The 22,249-nt window shown below is 35.4% G+C and overlaps 1 protein-coding gene across 19 annotated transcripts in view; it reads right to left on the bottom strand.

Moving 5' to 3' along the window:
* The window catches only part of CCDC91 (coiled-coil domain containing 91), a 406,785-nt gene that overhangs the window by 197,112 nt on the left and 187,424 nt on the right, over nt 1-22,249 (bottom strand). The window lies entirely within an intron of this gene.

Genomic DNA, 22,249 nt, shown 5'->3' on the forward strand with positions numbered 1-22,249 from the left:
TAATTTGAAAAGTAAACAAGTTGAGCCAGAACCAAGAAAATAACTTGTAAATCTAACTTTAGGAAGAAATAAAAAATTCTGTATACTAAAGTTTCAAATGGGAAAGCTCTTTTTCTAACTGATCTACCTTAAAGCAAACACCACATGAAAAAAGAAAGAAAAAAAAAAAGAGAGGGGAGTCTTTTGCCATTGCCTTGAAAAAGAAGATTCAGCATATAGTAGTGAAATAAAAATATTAACCAAAAATATGTTATCTTATTTGTGTCAGACTGGAAGCTTCAATGAACTGGACTCAAAGTAAAGTAAAATAAAAACATGTTAAACTTAATTTCTTGAGTACTTTCCACTCACTGTTACAGCATGTTAGCGGAGGTTCTAGCTTTGAGCTTTAACACACTGAGTCAACCAGTACTTTCTTTGGAAAATTCTTCCCCAAAGTTATTTTGGATAAAAAGAAAATTCATTTTAAGAACGTGTCAACATCTAAAATGGTTTTTACCCCAAGCGCTTATATAAAGTATATTAATTGAATATATGTATACAAAGATACTTCTGAAAAGAAAACCAAGAAGCAAACATATCTGTGCAAGAAATGGAGATAGTGAGATACTTTCTCTTTAAAAGACTAGGCATCATATTCCCTAAGTAACAGAATTACATTTATTTTAGCAAATATGCCTGTATTTTTTCCATGTATGATTTTCTTTGTTAGTCTCTCTGTGCTACTATACCAATACACCACTATAAAGAAATTTTTTCTTAGACTGATCACTTATCCCACATAAAGGAAAACAAGACATAAGTTAAAAAAAAATCTTAATGTGGGATAAATCTAGTTTCTTAGTTACAGCTAAAACTTTTGTTTCTTTTGTAACTTTTAAAAACAGAGAGCAGTCCTTCTGACAGTCATTTAGATCTGTCAGAATATCTCTCATCTTTCTCGTATGGAAAAATTTCCCAGTGATTTCAGTCTAAACACATACACACACACACACACACACACACACACACAATCTTGACAGGTTCAATTTAGATAATAAAAACGGAGGAAATAGCAACAGGCTGAAAAAGATAGACTATACTGATAGGCAAACAAATATGTAGGGATAAGACAATGATTAACAACCCCTTTACGGTAGCAGAATGACTCCTAGAACTTCAGAAAACAGATATCTAGACCCCACCTACGTGAACTGATTTTAAATTTCCAGAGAAGAAGACTGATTGATATGATTTTTTAAAAAGCAACCCAAGTAATTTATTATGTGCTGCAAAAGGTGAGAACCAAGGGGTTAAGATACCTTGATCAATGACAACTGTTGAGAGCATCAGAAACAAAAGAGCAGCATACTAATACAACTACTCATTATCTTAAAAAAAATGTACTCTGTATCATGGATAGTAATATTTGATAGACAAAACTACAGACATAAAGAACTGTGAAGTTTGAGCCAGCATATATACTAGAAAATGACAATTTCAAGACAAAAGCTCAAATAAGTAAAGGAAAATTTTTATGTTGCTTGTAGTAAACAATCTTAGATGTGGCACGCTCCTACGGAAAGCCTTCCAAGATCTACATTTACTTTACTGTTGTTAATTATCGGGATAAAAGATTTTTTGCCATGAAACAAAAAATAAACAAAATTAAGTAAACATTATGGGAAAAGTTGGCATATATAGCACATTAGGTTAGTTTTAGCTTTGTTTTCTTCTGCACTTTAACAGAATTTCACATGTCCTTTTCATCAATCTGGAGCAAGCTATTTACTTTCTAAATGAACAAAAGAATGCTGACTTTTTAACAGAAGCCTAGGAATATGAAGGGCTGGACCACGACCTCTTTTCCTTAAATAGGTATTTCTAAAAAAGATTGAAACAAGAATCCACACTGTATAATTGTGAGAAGCTAATAGTCAGCTCTAAGATAATGACAATACACTAAAATTTCTATGCTAGAAAACTGATATATTGAGTATAATAATAACTAAATAGCCAATATTTATTAACAGCATTATTATTAGCCATACAATATTCATTATTTCACTGGGTCCTCACAATACTCCTAAGAATAGGTTCTACGGTTATTCCCTCATTTATTCATGGGGAAATTAGAATTTATATATAAGAAACTGCCCAAGGTAACACTGTTAGTAAGCACCAGAGCTGGAGCTTAGATCCAGGTCTGTCTCACTTCAAAATAATCAATCAGCTCTACTAATAGAAGTTCTCAGCAGTCCCAAAGTAGAAATTTTTGCAGAGATACAATACTCCTTCAAAGAATTTATAGAATAAAAATATATAAATTAGTATATACCATTATTAAAAGTAGAAAAAGATACGGATATCAGTACATAATACATAATAATAGTACAAAATAACTTTGGATTTTAAAGTTGTTTACATATGGGGTTGGGTTGCAGATTTTCTTTGCCCAGTTTCTGCAGTGGATGATTTGAAGTTGTATGAATAAAGAATTACTAAAAGAACTGAATTCCAATTTGATGAGGGCAGCTAATCCCTTAAATACAGACTAATTCAAGGTGAATCAGAATGTTTTCAATTCTCTGTGAAAAGTTTAAATCATAATATAGAGTATTCCTATTTTTTAAAATCAGAAACTACTGATCACATCATTCAGGAGCTTTAAAATATGCTATTTCATTTGAACGATGTTTGGTACACAAGATATGCTAACCAAAAGGTACTGGAACTTTATAAAGCTTTTTAAAAATCCAATTACCAATGTGAAGATTGGCATTTAGTTTATTAAATGCCAATAATAAACATTACCATGGTAATGTGCTGAAAAAAAACCCCAAAACATATTCTAAAATTCATTAAGAGGTACAGTATCAGAATTTACTCTTGCAAAAGAAGAGTCCACATTTTAGAGAAGCATTAGAAAAAGAAATCATCAATGATCTAAGGACTGAGGTACTCTTATAAGACAAGATGGTGTAAAGAAAACTTTAAGTCTTGTCAATACAGTGATAATAAAGAGTGTCACAACTCTCGAATATTCACTGATCCCAGGATAATCATTTTTTACAAAGAAGATATGTAATGGAGTAACCACTATTTTAATATGGATTAAAAGAAATAAAGGGGGTTATTTCTGGAATAGTGATGTTGGGCTCAGAGAAACCTCTACCCCAGAGAGATATCTTTTAAGTAGGTCAAATTAGCAAAAACAATCATTCAAAGTTTCTGGACATTTATCAAAGGATTTAAAACAAATTGAGCAGCATTTACTCAACACAATGTATAGTAACGTGGTAAGAACAACGGGAGACTATGATACTCAACCTAGGGACTTCACCCATCCACCTACAGCTCAGCCTTGCAGAAGAACTGTTTCAGCAGGCTCAGCAGCCAAGGGACAGTTCCCATCTCTCCCAACCTGTTACTGTAAAGTACCATTCCTGGTAGTTTTGGCAGCTGGTGAACATTAGCAGATCCTTCACAGCTCCAAGGCTTATATCACATGGATAGCACAGCTAGTAATGAATGCAATTCTCCTTTCCTGCAAAGCTCTATACTGCAGGAGAACTGCTTAGTTGGGCTCAGAAGTTAAGCCCCAATTCCAATCTCTCCTAGATTCCTGAAGCAGAAGAACTAGTCCAGATATATTCTATCACTATAAACACTGGATGATCCCATCCATGTGAACTGTATATTGTCAAAGATCTGTCTGAGCAATGGCAGCAGCCATGTGGAAGATTAGTACCTACCCTCCCTCCCCTCACACATAGCTCCAGCTCCAAAAGGAGGATCTGGGTGAGGAAAACAATGATGATCGGATTAACCATCCTACACTTCCAGTGTCTGTGCACAGTGCAGAGGTTCTATGATAGGAAAGGGTTACAGAGAGACTCAAAAATTGACACACAAATTGCCCCTGCCAAGGAGGATGGGATTAAACTATGGATCAATGGATACCCTAGGGCACTGTCAAAACAACAAAAAAATCAGCTACAAAGTAATAGAAACTGACAACTAGATATGTTAAAATACAGACAAGTCAGAATTGCAAAAGGGAGATCAGGGAAAGAGACAATCAAAAACAGCATGGCTTTAAAATACTCATTTCTGGTAGCCAGCGTGTGTTCATGTCCATTTTGCTCTTACAGCAAAATCACAGGCTGCATAATTCAAGAGAAACAGACTTCACTTAACAACAAACAAAACAACAAGTCTCCTGGGGGTTTGGGACAAAAAGTTGCTACATTATTTGCAATGTACAGATAAAAAAAAAATTCCTAGACATAAAAAGAAATAGGAAATTGTGTTCCGTACACAGGGAAAACAGGAGTCAATGGAAACTGCCTTTGAAAGGGCCCAGATGTCAGACTTAGCAGGAAAAGACTTCAAAGTACCCATTATAAAAATGTTAAAAAAAACTAAAGAAAACCATGCTTAAACAATTAAAGAAAAATATTATAAGATCTCATAAAATATGCAATATTGATAAAGAGATAGAATTATAAAAAGAGAAACAAAAAGAAATTCTGGAGTGGAAAAGTAAAATAACAAAAATTTAAAATTCCATAGGTTCTAACATTAGGTTTGAGCTGGGCAAAGAAAGAATCAATAAATTTGAAGAAATATTAATAAAGGCTGTGAAATCTGAAGAAGAGAGTTTAAATAATGAAGAAAAATGAATTAGAGGGTTAGAAAAATGTGAGACACAATTAAGCAGACCAACATGTCTACATAATTGGAAGCAACACAAAGAGAGAATAAAGAGAAAGGAGGGAAAAAAATATTTGAATGAAATAATGCCTGAATACTTCCCCAAAGTGATGAAAAACAATTTATACATGTAAGAAGTTCAATGATTTCCACATAGGACACACTAAAAGGGATACACACCCAGATATACCATTGTCAAAATGCTGAAAGCCAAAAACAGACAGTTTTTAAAACAGCAGAAAAATGATTCACCACACCCTCATAAAGTTTAACAGCTTACTTCTTATCAGAAACAGTGAAGAAGAAAGGCAATGGGATGATATTTTCAAAATACTAAAATTAAACACAAAAATTCTGTCTGCCAAGAATCTTATATCCAATAACAACAACAACAAACTTTTAAGATAGAAAACTATCTTTAAAAATTGAAAGTGAATTAAAGATATTTCCAGATAAAGAAATTTATTGCTAGCAGACAAAACTTATAATAAATATTAAAGCAAGTTCTTCAGGTTAAAGCAAGTGAAATCAGAAAATAATTCAATCCACATGAAGAAACAAACTGTGCCTGTAAAGGTAATTATGTAGGTAATTTAAAAAACAATATAATTGAATATGTCTTTTCCTTTATTTTCGTAATTGATTTAAACAGCAATTACATTTTAAAAATGTATATAATTGTAAATGTACAAAAGACAAAGTTTAGAGTCAAAGACACAATGGGTTCAAAGTAAAAGGATGGGAAAAGATATACCATGCAAACAGAAACCATAATAGAGCTAGAGTGGCTATATTAATATCAGGAAAACATAGACTTTAGATCAAAAAATATTACTAGAGACTAAAACAGCCATCTTCTAAGAGGGTCAATACATTAGAAAGACATAACAATTAAAAACATATACTAAGTACCTAACATACTATCCACAAAATACATGAAACAGAAATTGAAAGAACAACAAACAATTCAAAAATAATACTTGGATAATTCAATATCCCCATTTCAATGAAGGGTAGAAAAATGAGAAAGATTATCAACAGCATATAGAAGACTTAAACAATATTATAAAGCAGTACACATCTATAGACATAAAAATGTCTCTACATGCACCTATAGATATCTAAAGAACACTTCACCCCAATCAAAATCACCAAAAAGAAGTTCTCTATGATGGAATTAAATTTGAAATTAATAACAGCCAGAAATTTGGTAAATTTGCAGACATGTGGAAATTAACAAACTTCTAAAGAACCAATGAGTCAAAGAAGAAATAATAAAATACTTTTATATGACTGAAAATAAAAATATAACATAAAACTTATGGGATTAAATAAGCTAGGATTCAGAGGGAAATTTTTAAGTATAAATGCCTATAGTAAAAAAAAGTAAACATCAAATCAATAACCTAGTTATCCATATTAAAAAACTAGAAAAATAGGGCTTCCCTGGTGGCGCAGTGGTTGAGAGTCCGCCTGCCGATGCAGGGGACACGGGTTCGTGCCCCGGTTCGGGAAGATCCCACATACCGTGGAGCGGTTAGGCCCGTGAGCCATGGCCGCTGAGCCTGCGCATCCGGAGCCTGTGCTCCACAATGGGAGAGGCCACAACAGTGAGAGGCCCGCATACCACACACACACACACAAAAACTAGAAAAATAACTAAAGCAAAAAGCAAACAAAAGATCAGGCAAAATAAAGGTTAGAGTACAAATTAATAAATTATAGAATAGAAAAATAAGAGAGAAAATGAACAAAACCAGAAGTTAATCCTTTGAAAACACCAACAAAATGAGCAAACCTTTAGATAGACTGACCAATTAAAATAGAGGAAAGACTCAAAGTACGAAATCAGGAATGAAAGAGAAAACGTCAGTACAAAAATAAAAAGAATTAAGGGAATACTATAAACAAATATATCCCCCCAAAATAGATCACTTAAATTAAAAAGAGGTAAATCCCTAGAAAGGTGAAATTACCAAAATAACTCAGGAAAAAAATTTAAAAATCTGAAGAGATCAATAACAAGAGATTGAATTAATTTAAAAAAATCTCTCACAAAGAAAAGTCCAGTACCATATGGTTTCAGTGGTAAATTCTACAAAATTCTTAAAGAAGAATTAATACCACTCCTTCACAAACTCTCCCAAAAAATAAGAGAAGGGAACACACCATAACTCATTCTATGAGGCAAGTATATGGATAGCAAAGCCAGATAAAGACACCAAATAAACTACAGACCAATATCATTAATGAATATAAATGTTAAAATACTCAACAAAATATTATCAAACTGATTTATGCAACACATAAAAAGAATTATGCACCATAATCAAGTGAGATTATTCCAGGTACTCAAGATTGATTTAACATCCAAAAATTAAAGGGAACACATCACATTCATAAAGAAAAAATAATAATTTTCAACAGAGAAGTAGCATTAGACAATATCTTACAACCTTTCATGATTAGAAAAAATATTCAAACTAGAAATAAAAATGGAACTTCCTCAACCTAATGAAGGCCATCTATAAAAATCTCACGGATAACATCATACTTAATAGTTAACCCCTATTGTGTATATTTTTGCAGCTCTTATTAAAATTGTATTGGAGATCTACCTGGAAAAATTAGATAAGAAAAAGAAACAAAAAGTGTCCAAACATGCAAAAATCAATGCTATTATTATATGGTAGCACAGAACAATCTGAACATGAAACTAAGGAAAACAATTCAATTTAGAATATCACAAAAAAGAATAAAAGGAATATTGAAAACTATAAAACACTGTTGAAAGAAATTAAAGAAAAGAAATATAAAGACATTTCATAACTAGGGATCAGAAAACTTAATACAGTTAAAATGGCAATACTCTCTAAGTTGGTCTACATATTCAATGCAAACACAATCAAAATTCTAATTGGATTTTTTAAAAAATTCACATACTGAGCCTAAAATTAATATGAAAGTGACCTAGAATAGTCAAAACAATTTTGAAAATTGTTTGTGGACAATGCACACTTCCTGATATCAAAAACATACCATAAAGCTACAGTAATCAAGTATGGTACTGGCACGAGGATAGACATATAGTTCAATGGAAATGAATTAAGAGTCCAGAAATAAATCCTCACGTATATGGATAACTGATTTTTGATATGGGTTCCAAGACAATTCAATGAGGAAAGAACAGTTTTTTCAACAAATGATGCTGGGAACAATTGGATATTTACATGGGAAAAAAAAAAAAGAAACTGTATCCCTTCCTCACATCATTTACAATAATTAAATCAAAATGAATCCAAGAAATAAATGCCAACCCATTAGGAAGGCTAATTTTTTTTTAATGGAAAGTAACAAGTGTTCCTAAGGATGTAGAGAAACTGGAACTCTCCACCACTGCCGGCTGGAATATAAAATGGTGCAGCTAGAAACATTCTTGTAGTTCTCAGAATGTTAAATGTAGAAAAGTGAAATGAACCAGTAATTTCGACCCTAAGTATATACCCAGGAGAAATGAAAACATACATCCACACAGCATTATTCATAACAGCCAAAAAGTGAAAACAATCCAAATGTCCATCAACTGATAAAAGGATAAATAAAATGTGGTATATCCATACAATGGAATATTATTTAACAATAAAAAAGAAATGAAGTACTACCACATGTAGTAACATGAATGAACTCTAAAAAAAGAAGACAGCCATAGTAGCCCACAAATTGTGTAATTCTACTTATAGGAAATGTCTAGAAGATGCAAGTCTATAGTGACATAATGCAGATTAGTGGTAACCAAGGGCTAGGGGACAGGGTAGCTGGAGGGGAGTGAAGAGTGATTGCTTAATTGGTACAAGGTTTCATGCAGGGGTGACAAAAATGCTCTAAAATTAGATTGTGGTGATGGTTGTACAATTCTGTGAACATACTAAAAACTATTGAATTATCCACTTTAAAGAGGGGAGTTTTATAGTATGTGAATTATATCTCAATAAAGCTGTTAAAAATAAAGGTTATAAAATATTAAAACAAGACAGTATCACTAGCCTACTTTAAATCAAAATATATAAAAAATAAACATTCCTTTGTAGTGATCATTATCAGATTAATACTCCAGGTTCTTGGAAATCACAGTGACATGGAAAAAAGACTTCACTATTAAACATTAAACTGATTATAGTTTCTGAAATACATATGTAAAAAACAAACTAGCCTCAAGACCTTGGGGGTCTTGTGATCAAATTCTGTTTAATAAAAAAAATCCCTAAGCCTTATCATATGAAAGATTGCAGAAGTAGTAGTAAATATATTTAGAAAATTCATATTTTAAAAAAGTCACATAACTACTGGTGTTGGTATTTCACCACTTCAAGTGTAGAAACTCTACTTCTTTTTATGTCTTTTATTCTCCTTTGTTTATGATACAATTCTCTTAAAATTTTCCTTTACATACATTAGAACCATATCAGTCAATGTTAAAATTTTTGATTTAACAGGCAAACATAATTTATAAAATGTAAAAAGAGAAAATCTATTTTATTTACCCATATTTTTACTCTCCTTTGCTCTTTCCCAATGTTCCAAAATCCCTTCATCATTTCATTTTGTTTAGAAAACCTCCTTAGCAATTCTTTTAGGGTGGGTTTTCTATGGCAAAATTCTCTTAGTTTTCTTTCATCTAAGAACATCTTGATTTGCTCCTTTCATTCCATAAATACCTTTACTCTGGATATAGAAATCTGGATTGACAGGTATTTTCCTTCAGCACTTGTTCCGTTTCCTTCTGGCCTCCATGGTTTCTGATGAAAAATCCAAGGTCAGCCTAACAGTTTCTCTCTTGCAGTAAAATGTCATCCTTATCTGGCTGCTTTTAAAACTTCTTTGTCTTTAGTTTTCAGAAGTCTGACTATGATATATATTACATTAGCCAGGGCCTCCAGAGAAATGGAATCAACAGGATATATGTATATACAGAGAGAGAGGGATTTATTTTCAGGAACTGGCTCACACAATTATGAAAGCTGGCAAATTCAGTATCTGTAAGGTAGGCTGGCAGACTGGAGACCCAAGGAAGGGTCAGTGCTGTATGCAGTTCAAGTCTAAAGGCTATATGCTACCAGAATACTTTTTGCTCAGGGAAGGTAAGTCTTTGTTCTAGTATAACCTTCTACTGATTAAATGAAATCCACCCACATTACTGAGGGAAATCTGCTTTATTCAAAGTCCACAAATTTAAATATTATTATCCAAAACACAACCTCACAAAAACATCCAGGATAATGTCTTGACCAAAAACCTGGGCACTGTGGCCCAGCTAAGCTGACACATAAAATTAACCATCACAGTGGGTCTTGGGGTGGGCTTTTTTATAGGGGGGATAAGGTATCATGTTTAGAGTTTATTCAGCTCCTTGAATATGTAGTTGTATTTCTCTTGTCAAATGTGGTAGGTTTTCAGCCACTATTTCTTTGAATATTTTTTTCAGCTCTACCCTCTTTATCCTCCCTTTCCAGGACTCTGATGACATGAAGTTTAGGTATTTTGTTATAATTCCATAGGCCCCTAAATCCCTATTCGTTTGTTTTCAATCTATTTTCTCTGTATTGCTTAAATTGGGTGATTTCTACTGCTCTATCTTCAAGTTCACTGATTCTTTCCTCTGTTTCTCCATTATGCTATTGAGGTCATACACTGAGTTTTTTAATTTTGGTTACTGTATTTTTTAGTTCTAAAGTTATTATTGGTTCTTCATTACTTTGCTAAAAATTTGTGTTCCTTTGCTGAGGTTTTCTATTTTTTCATTTGTTTCAAGTGTGTTCATATTTGCTTGTTAAAGCATTTTTAGGATGGATGCTTTATAATGCTGGTCAGATAATTCTAACATTGGTGGCAGGTCTGTGTTCGCTTCTGTTCATTGTCTTTTTTCACTTAAGATAAGATTTTCTTTGTTCTTGGTATGGGTAGTGATTTTCAATTGAAACCTGGACATTTTAAATCTTGTTTTAGCAGACTTCCTTTGATATAACACTAATTCAGCAGGGAAAGAGGAGAACAGTCAGGTACAGTAGAAGTCCAGGTTCCTGACTCATCCTCTGCTAACACTCAGGGCTGGGGAAATAAGGATCCATTATTGCTGAACACAGTTGGGAGTTCAACTTCCCACTGGGCCTTCACTCTGACTGGGAGGGGTAAGGGCACCACGTTATTGCTCCCAAATGACCTCCAATGACACTGCAGGGGATAACCCTAGTAGCACTGAGCAGTAAGGAAAGTCCTGACTCTCCATTAAACATCCATTGATACCTTGCAGGGCGCTGGGGGTGGGGTGGGGTGGGGAGAAGTGTCTCATTTCCATAACGGTGGGGTGGAAATCTAGGCTTCCTACACAGCCTACCCTGACACTCAATGGAGAGGAGACTTACTTCCCAGTGGGACTGAACATCCTAATTCCCTACTCCACCTTCTATGACTCTGCACCAATGGGGAAGAAGAAGGGTACCTCATTATAGATTGGTAAATGTGAAGTCTAGGCTCCCTGGTAACCAGCCTTTGTTGGCAGGGCTTAGGGTGGGACTACAGTTTGCTCTCTGATATTTGGTGAGATTACAAGGGTTATTAGCTAATACTTTCTGCCTTGCTAGGTGAAAGCTTTCCTGGTCTTTTGGATAGAGAGAGCAGACTTTTCTTGGGGTCTCTTGTCTGTGCCCGTTTAGTATTTCTGGGTTGCTCACTTCTCCAGCACCTTGTCTGGGGCAAATGAGGCAAAAAGAAAGCCTAGGGAAGCCAGCATTATGTAGTTACTTGGATTCAGGGTCCCTAGCCAGTCTGCCTTCTTCTGTCTAACTCTCAGAGTCTTACGCCTTTTTTATATATAATGTTCAGGGTTTTTTTTTAGTTATACTTAGTAAAAAGAACAGAAGGAAAAACGTCTACTCCATATTTCAGCAAGGCAGAGGTTAAAGCAAAAATAATGCATCTTCTTATGCTTTATTTTTTAGGTTTTTGTCATTTTTGTTTTACTTTATAAAAAACAATTTCAGGGGAGATTTGAGAAGATAGCAGAAGAGTAAGACACGGAGATCACCTTCCTCCCAAAAGATACATCAGAAATACAACTACACGTGGAACTGCTCCTATAGAACACCCACAGAACACTGGCAGAAGACTTCAGACCTCCCAAAAGGCAAGAAACTCCCCAAATACCTGGGTAGGGCAAAAGAAAAAAGAATAAACAGAGACAAAAGGATAGGGATGGGACCTGCACCAGTGGGAGGGAGCTGTGAAAGAGGAAAGGTTTCCACACACTAGGAAGCCCCTTCACGGACGGAGACTGTGGGTGCCGGAGGGGGAAAGCTTCGGAGCCGCGGAGGAGAGCACAGCAACAGGGGTGCGGAGGGCAAAGTGGAGAGATGCCCGCACAGAGAATCGGTGCCGACCAGTACTCACCAGCCCGAGATGCTTGTCTGCTCACCCACCGGGGCGGTTAGGGGTTGGGAGCTGAGGCACGGGCTTCGGTCGAATCCAGAGAGGACTGGGGTTGGCTGAGAGAACACAGACTGAAGGGGTTTACTGCGCCATAGCTAGCACGGAGGGAGTCCGGGAAAAATCTGGAGCTGCCGAAGAGACAAGAGGCTTTTTCTAGCCTCTTCGTTTCCTGGTGAGCGAGGAGAGGGGATTAAGAGCGCTGCTTAAAGGAGCTCCAGAGACGGGCGTGAGCCGCAGCTATCAGCGTGGACACCAGAGACGGGCATGAGACGCTAAGGCTGTTGCTGCCGCCACCAAGAAGCCTGTGTGTGAGCACAGGTCACTCTCCACACCTCCCCTCCAGCGAGCGTGTGCAGCCCACCACTGCCAGGGTCCCGGGATCCAGAGACAACTTCCCCAGGAGAACGCACAGCGTGCCCCAGGCTGGTGCAACGTCATGTCACGCCGGCCTCCGCTGCCACAGGCTCGTCCCACATCCATACCCCTCCCTCCCCCCAACCTGAGTGAGCCAGAGACCCCTAATCAGCTGCTCCTTGAACCCCGTCCTGTCTGAGCGAAGAACAGACGCCCTCCGGCAACCTACACGCAGAAGCGGGGCCGAATCCAAAGCTGAACCCCGGGAGCCGTGCGAACAAAGAGGGAAAGGGAAATTTCTCCCAGCAGCCTCAGAAGCAGCGGATTAAAGCTCCACAATCAAATTGACATACCCTGCATCTGTGGAACACCTGAATAGACAGCGAATCATCCCAAATTGAGGAGGTGTACTTTGCGAGCAAAGATATATATTTCCTTTTCCCTTTTCCTCTTTTTGTGATTGTGTATGTGTATGCTTCTGTGTGAGATTTTGTCTGTATAACTTTCCTTTCACCATTTGTCCTAGGGTTCTGTCCATCCGTTTTTTTTTGTTGTTTTTACTTTTTAAAATTTTTTCCTTAATAAATATTTTTTATTTTAATAATTTTATTTTACTTTATTTTATTTTATCCTCTTTCTTTCTATTTTCTCTCCCTTTTATTCTGAGCCGTGTGGAGGACAAGCTCTTGGTGCTCCACCCAGGCGTCAGGGCTGTGCCTCTGAAGTGGGAGAGCCAACTTCAGGACACTGGTCCACAAGAGACCTCCCAACTCCATGTAATATCAAACGGTGAAAATCTCCCAGAGATCTCCATCTCAACACCAAGGTCCAGCTCCACTCAAGGACCAGCAAGCTACAGTGCTGGACACCCTATGCCAAACAACTACCAAGACAGGAACACAGCCTCATCCATTAGCAGAGAGGCTGCCTAAAATCATAATAAGGCCACAGACACCCCAGAACACACCACCACACGTGGACCTGCCCACCAGAAAGACAAGATCCAGCCTCATCCACCAGAACACAGGCACTAGACCTCTCCACCAGGAAACATACACAACCCACTGAAGCAACCTTAGCCACTGGGGACAGACACCAAAAATCAACGGGAACTATGAACCTGCAGCCAGCGAAAAGGACACCCCAAACACAGTAACATAAGCAAAATGAAAAGACAGAAAAACACACAGCAGATGAAGGAGCAAGGTAAAAACACACCAGACCTAACAAATGAAGAGGAAATAGGCAGTCTACCTGGAAAAGAATTCAGAATAATGATAGTAAAGATGATCCAAAATCTTGGAAATAGAATACAGAAAATGCAAGAAACATTTCACAAGGACCTAGAAGAACTAAGGAAGAAACAAGCAATGCTGAACAACACAATAAATGAAATTAAAAATACTCTAGAAGGGATCAATAGCAGAATAACTGAGGCAGAAGAACGGATAAGTGACCTGGAAGATAAAATAGTGGAAATAAATACTGCAGAGCAGAATTAAGAAAAAAGAATGAAAAGAACTGAAGACAGTCTCAGAGATCTCTGGGACAACATTAAACGCACCAACATTTGAATCATAGGGGTTCCAGAAGAAGAAGAGAAAAAGAAAGGGACTGAGAAAATATTTGAAGAGATTATAGTTGAAAACTTCCCTAATATGGGAAAGGAAATAGTTAATCAAGTCCAGGAAGCACAGAGAGTCCCATAGAGGATAAATCCAAGGAGAAACACGCAAAGACACATATCAATCAAACTATCAAAAATTAAGTACAAAGAAAACATATTAAAAGCAGCAAGGGAAAAACAAAAAATAACACACAAGGAAATTCCCATAAGGTTAATAGCTGATCTTTCAGCAGAAACTCTGCAAGCCAGAAGGGAGTGGCGGGACATATTTAAAGGGATGAAGGAGAAAAACCTACAACCAAGATTACTCTACTTAGCAAGGATCTCATTCAGATTTGATGGAGAAATTAAAAGGTTTACAGACAAGCAAAAGCTGAGAGAGTTCAGCACCACCAAACCAGCTTTACAACAAATGCTAAAGGAACTTCTCTAGGCAAGAAACACAAGAGAAGGAAAAGACCTACAATAACAAACCCAAAACAATTAAGAAAATGGGAATAGGAACATACATATCAATAATTACCTTAAATGTAAATGGACTAAATGCTCCAACCAAAAGACACAGACTGGCTGAATGGATAAAAAAACAATACCTGTATTTTGCTGTCTACAAGAAACCCACTTTAGACCTAGGAACACATACAGACTGAAAGTGAGGGGATGGAAAAAGATATTCCATGCAAATGGAAATCAGAAGAAAACTGGAGTAGCAATTCTCATATCAGACAAAATAGACTTTAAATAAAGACTATTACAAGAGACAAATAAGGACACTACATAATGATCAAGGAATCGATTCTACAGGAAGATATAACAATTGTAAATATTTATGCACCCAACATAGGAGCACCTCAATAAATAAGGCAAATACTAAAAGCCATAAAAGCAGAAATCAACCTTAACACAATCACAGTAGAGGACTTCAAACCCCACTTTCACCAATGGACATATCATCCAAAATAAAAATAAATAAAGAAACACAAGCTTTAAAGGATACATTAAACAAGATGGACTTAATTCATATTTATAGGACATTCCATCCAAAAACAACAGAATACACATTTTTCTCAAGTGCTCATAGAACATTCTCGATGACAGATCATATCTTGGGTCACAAATCTAGCCTTGGTAATTTTAATTAAACTGAAATCGTATCAAGTATCTTTTCCGACCACAACGATATGAGACTAGATGTCAATTACAGGAAGAGATCTGTAAAAATACAGAAACACGTGGAGGCTAAACAATACTTAATAACGAAGTGATCACTGAAGAAATCAAAGAAGAAATAAAAAAACACCTAGAAACAAATGACAATGAAAACATGATGACCCAAAACCTATGGGATGCAGCAAAAGCAGTTCTCAGAGAGAAGTTTATAGCAATACAATCCTACCTTAAGAAACAGGAAACATCTCAAATAAACAACCTAACCTTGCATCTAAAGAAATTAGAGAAAGAAGAACAAAAAAAACCCCAAAGTTAGCAGAAGGAAATAAATCATACAGATCAGATCAGAAATAAATGAAAAAGAAATGAAGGAAATGATAGCAAAGATCAATGAAACTAAAAGCTGGTTCTTTGAGAAGATAAACAAAATTCAAAAACCATTAGCGAGACTCATCAAAAAAAAAGGGAGAAGACTCAAATCAATAGAATTAGAAATGAAAACGGAGAAGTTACAACTGACACTGCAGAAATACAAAGGATCACGAGAGATTACTACAAGCAACTCTATGCCAATGAAAAGGACAACCTGGAAGAAATGGACAAATTCTTAGAAATGCACAACCTTCCGAGACTGAACCAGGAAGAAATAGAAAATATGAACAGACCAATCACAAGCACTGAAATTGAATCTGTGATTAAAAATCTTCCAACAAACAAAAGCCCAGGACCAGATGGCTTCACAGGCGAATTCTATCAAACATTTAGATAAGAGCTAACAGCTATCCTTCTCAAACTCTTCCAAAATATAGCAGAGGGAGGAACACTCCCAAACTCATTCTATGAGGCCACCATCACCCGGATACCAAAACCAGACAAAAATGTCACAAAGAAAGAAAACTACAGGCCAATATCACTGATGAACACAGATGTAAAAATCGTCAACAAAATACTAGCAAACAGAATCCAACAATACATTAAAAGGATCATACAGCATGATCAAGTGGGGTTTATTGCAGGAATGCAAGGATTCTACAATATATGCAAATCAATCAATGTGATACACCATATTAACAAATTGAAGAAGAAAAACCATATGACGATCTCAACAGATGCAGAGAAAGCTTTTGACAAAATTCAACACCCATTTATGATAAAAACCCTGCAGAAAGTAGGCATAGAGGGAACTTTCCTCAACATAATAAAGGCCATACATGACAAACCCACAGCAAACATCATCCTCAAATTTGAAAAAATGAAACCATTTCCACTAAGATCAGGAACAAGACAAGGTTGCCCACTCTTACCAGTATTATTCAACATAGTTTGGGAAGTTTTAGCCACAGCAATCAGAGAAGAAAAAGAAATAAAAGGAATCCAAATCGGAAAAGAAGTAAAGTTGTCACTGTTTGCAGATGACATGATACTATACACAGAGAATCCTAAAGATGCTACCAGAAAACTACTAGAGCTGAGCAATGAATTTGGTAAAGTAGCAGGATACAAAATTAATGCACAGAAATCTCTGGAATTCCTATACACTAATGATGAAAAATCTGAAAGTGAAATTAAGAAAACAATCCCATTTACTACTGCAACAAAAAGAATAAAATATCCAGGATTAAACCTACCTAAGGAGACAAAAGACCTGTAGGCACAAAATTATAAGACACTGATGAAAGAAATTAAAGATGATACAAATAGATGGAGAGATATAGCATGTTCTTGGATTGGAAGAATCAACATTGTGAAAATGACTCTACTACCCAAAGCAATCTACAGATTCAATGCAATCCCTATCAAATGACCACTGACATTTTTCACAGAACTAGAACAAAAATTTTCACAATTTGTATGGAAACACAAAAGACCCCGAATAGCCAAAGCACTCTTGAGAACGAAATATGGAGCTGGAGGAATCAGGCTCCCTGACTTCAGACTATACTACAAAGCTACAGTAATCAAGACAGTATGGTACTGGCACAAAAACAGAAATATATATCAATGGAACAGGATACAAAGCCCAGAGATAAACGCACGCACATATGGTCACCTTTTTTTGATTAAGGAGGCAGGAATGTACAGTGGAGAAAGGACTGCCTCTTCAATAAGTGGTGCTGGGAAAACTGCACAGGTACATGTAAAAGAATGAAATTAGAACACTCCCTAACACCATACGTAAAAATAAACTCTAAATGAATTAAAGACCTAAATGTAAGGCCAGAGACTATCAAACTCTTAAAGGAAAACATAGGCAGAACACTCTATGACATAAATCACAGCAAGATCCTTTTGACCCACCTCCTAGAGAAATGGAAATAAAAACAAAAATAAACAAATGGGACCTAATGAAACTTAAAAGCTTTTGCACAGCATAGAAAACCATAAATAAGACGAAAAGATAACCCTCAGAATGGGAGAAAATAGTTGCAAACAAAGCAACTGACAAAGGATTAATCTGGAAAACATACAAGCAACTCATGCAGCTCAATATCAAAAAAACAACCCAATTCAGAAATGGGCAGAAGACCTAAATAGACATTTCTCCAAAGAAGATATACAGATTGCCAACAAACACATGAAAGAATGCTCAACATCATTAATCATTAGAGAAATGCAAATCAAAACTACAATGAGATATCATCTCACACTGGTCAGAATGGCCATCATCAAAAACTCTACAAACAATAAATGCTGGAGAGGTTGTGGACAAAAGGGAAGACTCTTGCACTGTTGGTGGGAATGTAAATTGATACAGCCACTATGGAGAACGGTGTGGAGGTTCCTTAAAAAACTAAAAATAGAACTATTATATGACCCAGCAATCCCACTACTGGGCATGTACCCTGAGAAAACCATAATTCAAAAAGAGTCATGTTACCAAAATGTTCATTGCAGCTCTATTTACAATAGCCAGCACATGGAAGCTACCTAAGTGTCCATCAACAGATGAATGGATAAAGAAGATGTGGCACATATATACAATGGAATATTAGCCATAAAAAGAAACGTAATTGAGTTATTTGTAGTGAGGTGGATGGACCTAGAGTCTGTCATACAGAGTGAAGTAAGTCAGAAAGAGAAAAACAAATACCATATGCTAACACCTATATATGGAATCTAAAAAAAAAAAAAAAAAAAAAAAAGGTCATGAAGTACCTAGGGGTAAGATGGGAATAAAGACACAGACCTTCTAGAGCATGGACTTCAGGATATCGGAAGGGGGAAGGGTTAGCAGTGACAAAGTGAGAGAGTGGCATGGACATATATAAAATACCAAGCGTAAAGTAGATTGCTAGTGGGAAGCAGCCTCATAGCACAGGGAGATCAGCTCGGTGCTTTGTGACCACCTAGAAGGGTGGGATAGGGAAGGTGGGAGAGAGGGAGACGCAAGAGGGAAGAGATATGGGAACATATGTATATGTATAACTGATTCACTTTATTATAAAGCAGAAACTAACACACCATTGTAAAGCAATTATATACTCCAATAAAGATGCTAAAAAAATAAAACCAATTTCATTTTACATTTTTTTCTCTATTTACTAAGTAAATAAATTTTATCTTATTTATTTGGCATTTTTCACTATCTTTTCTAATGAAATCTTTTTTCAAACTCATCAACAATGTCTCAGTTCAGCTTGTAGGGGGAAAAAGTGATTGATTACATCTAGTACAGGACAATCAGAAGAATGTTAAGATTCCCTAGCAACCAGGAACAGTGTTAGGAAGGTGCCAGATCCAGCTGCATATTTGAGTAAATGCCTGCATGGATAGGAGAGGCAAGGGTGTGGAGCCTCCTTCTTCCAAAAGATTGAGGAAAGCTGTGGTTTTAGATTTCTTACTTCCTATGTTTGGTATGCATACATTAATGGATATAGAATATATATTCCATTGAACCAAGAACTTTTATTTTGTTCAGTGCTGTATCTATGATAGTCATTGACATAAAGAAGAAAGTTAATAATATTTCTTGAATTAAGGATGAATAAATGCAAAAGATGTTCATAAAGCTTCTATTAGCAATAGTAATGAGAAGTTGTATTTTGGTTTTTTGTTTTGTCTTGTTTTGTTTTGTTTTTCCGATACGCGGGCCTCTCACTGCTGTGGCCTCTCCCGCTGCGGAGCACAGGCTCCGGACGCGCAGGTTCAGCAGCCATGGCTCACGGGCCCAGCCGCTCCCCGGCATGTGGGATCCTCCCGGACCGGGGCACGAACCCGTGTCCCCTGCATCTGCAGGCGGACTCTCAACCACTGCGCCACCAGGGAAGCCCTGTTTTGTTTTTGAGTTACCTAATGATTAATGAAACATCCATCAAAATGTTTATATGCTTTAAAAAACATATCTTTAAAGATATTCAGAAAAAAGAGAAGCAAAATAAAACAATTAGCACATGAACTTCTCACGCATGAATTTAGAATGGAAAAGAAATTGTTTCTTTTCTTGTTCCATAATGGGGTATGAAGCATCAACATTTACATTATAAAGATCTCTAACCTACCAAGAAAACATTGCTTATTTTTCCTATCTAAGTTACTCTATTTTTTCCATATTACTATCAAGTTGATTGTCAGTATGTTTCTAAGACACCTTGGTTGTAATATTTTACACAATAATTTATGTATCAGATGTATTCCTCTTAGGAGTACTGTAATATCTTTGTGCAAAATGTGAAGCTCAGCATAAATCAATAATATGGAAAGCTACATGAAAAGTATTTACACCAAAGTTCCCTACTATAAGAGAATTTATATAGTTTGCATATTAACTGACTAGAAGTATAATATGATAAATTAAATTTAACTTTGTAGGAGACGTGGTTTGATACCTAATCCTTTAAAGCAAATTGTAATACTTAATGCCTGAAATCTTTAAATTCTCTTTCTAAATGAGTGTCACATAATAATATGAGACAAAGAAGAGGTGAAATGAGTAGCTCTCAACTAAGTTTCTTCAAAATATAATTTGCAAAATATATTTGCAAAGTTGTTACATAAGCTTTTAAACTCATTCATTGCTAGTGTTCAAAGTAATACACAATAAACACATTTTCAGCAAAGGAAATATGTGGAGTTAGAGCCAAAAAACAATTTAAATATCAAATGCTGTGCTTTTCAGAAAAACACAACAATATAAGTACTTTCAAAACATTTAGATACTGTCAGAGTGAAGTAAGTCAGAAACAGAAAAACAAACATCGCATATTAATGCATATTTGTGGACTCCAGAAAAATGGTTCAGATGAATTGGTTTGCAAGGCAGAAATGAGACACAGATGTAGAGAACAAACGTATGGACACCAAGGAGAGGAAGAGGGGGCGTGGGATGAATTGGGAGATTGGGATTGACATATATGCACTAATATGTATAAAGTGGATGGCTAATGAGGGCCTGCTGTACAGCACAGGGAACTCTACTTTGCTATACAGTAGAAACTAACACAACACTGTAAAACAACTATACCCCAATTAAAAAATAAAAAACATTTAACTTAGAATTCATAAATATAAATGAGTAAAATATAAATTCATCCAAGAATATATCACTTAATATGCCAGGAGAATTATGTAAATTCCAGTATTTTAATTATTCCAACCCTTAGCCTTAGGAAAAGAAGAAGATGGTCCAAAATAGTTCCTATACTTTTCCCCAACTCAACAACTGTAAAGCTGGTTTGTATTAGTAGAACTAAAAATTCACATTATGAAAAAAGAGCCAAAAATCACAGCTGTAAAAACCAGCCATTTTTTAATAACCTTCTCAACAATGGCACAAGTTTCTATATTAGTGTGGTTATAAAAATGACCTTTCGTGTCCCAAGACATATCTGCCAATTATTTTAATACCTTGGAATTTTAAAAAAAGTGCTTTTCACTTAAATTCTGGATCTACTTCTTTTTCTACTTTTATCCAAATGACTTGTTACAGGAAGCTTTTTGACATTAAATTATCAGCTAATTAAAATGAAATCAACTTCTATCATGTCTAGGAATGAAGCTGAATCAATAAAATTGTCTATATTCCACATATGGTAGAAGGATTTTTTAAACATTTATTGTAATAATTAACAATAAAAAAATAAACTAAATGCCTATTTATACAGGTATAGTTAAACCAATTATGGGGTGTGTGTGTTTGTATATATACATATATGTATATATATGTGTATGTATATGCATATATACGTTTGTATATGTGTATATATATGTATACACACATATATATACATATATATATACACACTGTGGAATACTATAGAACAATGACAAAAATAGGATAAGTTTATAAATACTGACATGAAAATATATACTGACAAGTAAATATAGCAAGAAACAAAACAACAGATTGAGTAGAACAACATTTTTCTAAAAGGAAATCAAAATTTTACAGCATGAGTATACGTGTGTGTGTGTGTGTGTGTGTGTGTGTGTGTGTGTGTGTGTAAATATAAAGAAAAACCTCTAAAAGGATGCACAACACACCATTCTCACTGGTTACTTCTGGGGAGAATTTTTTGACTTTGATTTCAACAAGAATGTATTCCTTAATTACTTGATGGAAAAAAATGATCTAACGTGAAATTTAGGGGAGGAAAAATTTTGTTATTAAACTCTCAATTTACTTTAAATGATTAAGCTTATGCAGGCTTAGCTTATCCAGAATAATACTGCATACATCACTGATACTGACATTTATTATAATTTTTATTATTACTTAAATGTACCCAAATCTATTTAATTTAAGAAAAAAAGCTATGACAATAATTTTCAGATTTATATCACACTTTTTTTTTCTATAAAAGGTGGAACCAGAGTAAAGACCAAAGAAGCTAATAATCTAGCAATTAATTCTACAGTATTTTGTTTTCAAATTTCAATCCTGTGTTCTCAAATATTCTGTAAGTTCTCAAATGCAGAGCAACA

The sequence above is a fragment of the Aethalodelphis obliquidens genome, unplaced genomic scaffold (assembly GCF_003676395.1).
Source record: "Aethalodelphis obliquidens isolate GAN/ISIS:26980383/991018 unplaced genomic scaffold, ASM367639v1 scaffold36, whole genome shotgun sequence".
Taxonomy (NCBI): Eukaryota; Metazoa; Chordata; class Mammalia; order Artiodactyla; family Delphinidae; genus Aethalodelphis; species Aethalodelphis obliquidens.